Raw genomic sequence first — 996 nt, 5'->3', positions numbered from 1 at the left:
TCTTTTAAGCCTGTATCTCCAAAAGCCCTAATAAGCCCATTTCTTTATTGAGAGAGGAATTCTTGATGAAATTGATAATGAAACAATCATGGAAAAATTTTAGAAGATGAAAACTCGACGGAGTCGATTATAAAGACTTTATTTAGCACTTTTTTTGTATGTATAGTTGGAGTCTCAAGACTTGGGTTCTTGGAACTGAAAAATTAAATTGTAAGACTTCATCATCATATTAATATATAGATATATTTTGACTATTTTTTGTTGGATATCTGTAAATAGCTCTAAAAAAATTTTAGGGACGTTGGCCCCGAACCTCACCAACCTTTTCACACCCGCTTATAGACCAAGCCCCCCTCATAACATTTTCTAGATCCGCCCCTGGGTTAAATATATGTGTGCCCAAAGTTCGATTTCAATGAGAAATAGATTTCTCATTAGTATTTTTTTAAAAAAAATTGTCTGCTTGCATAAATAACCCTTTAATTATTATTTTTTATTAAATCAGAACTTTATCAACGAGAAAGAATTAAACAAGGAAAACCAAGAACCTCCCAGCAGCCCACGACAACAACAAAAACACCTCCCCGCCCGCTTAAATCCATATAACTCCAAAGCTCGAGGATTTGCCGCCCGCTTAAATCTAATGGATATATCCATTCGGGACGGGTGTCTCATTGGGCTACCAAACAGGCCCGGCCCATGAACTTTTTTTGGTATCCCAACGATATAGAATTGGTCTTTTAAATAGCACCTTAAATTAATTATCCCTTCTAAATTACAGATAATATATTAATTAGTCAAATTATGATCAACAACTGTAAAGTCTTATGTGTATGTCTCTGCAGGATCCGGGTCTTCACTATTCGTTTAGAATATGAGAATTTACAATGTTACTCTATTGGTTCAAGAGATGTATCATGTCACACCACACTTTTATTTTTTTATTTTTAAAATTAACTTGTTTAACTTTTTCTCTAGCATTAGCTCTAAATTATA

Source organism: Tripterygium wilfordii, chromosome 23 (genome assembly GCF_013401445.1).
Source record: "Tripterygium wilfordii isolate XIE 37 chromosome 23, ASM1340144v1, whole genome shotgun sequence".
Taxonomy (NCBI): domain Eukaryota; kingdom Viridiplantae; phylum Streptophyta; class Magnoliopsida; order Celastrales; family Celastraceae; genus Tripterygium; species Tripterygium wilfordii.
This window is presented reverse-complemented; position numbering follows the sequence as displayed.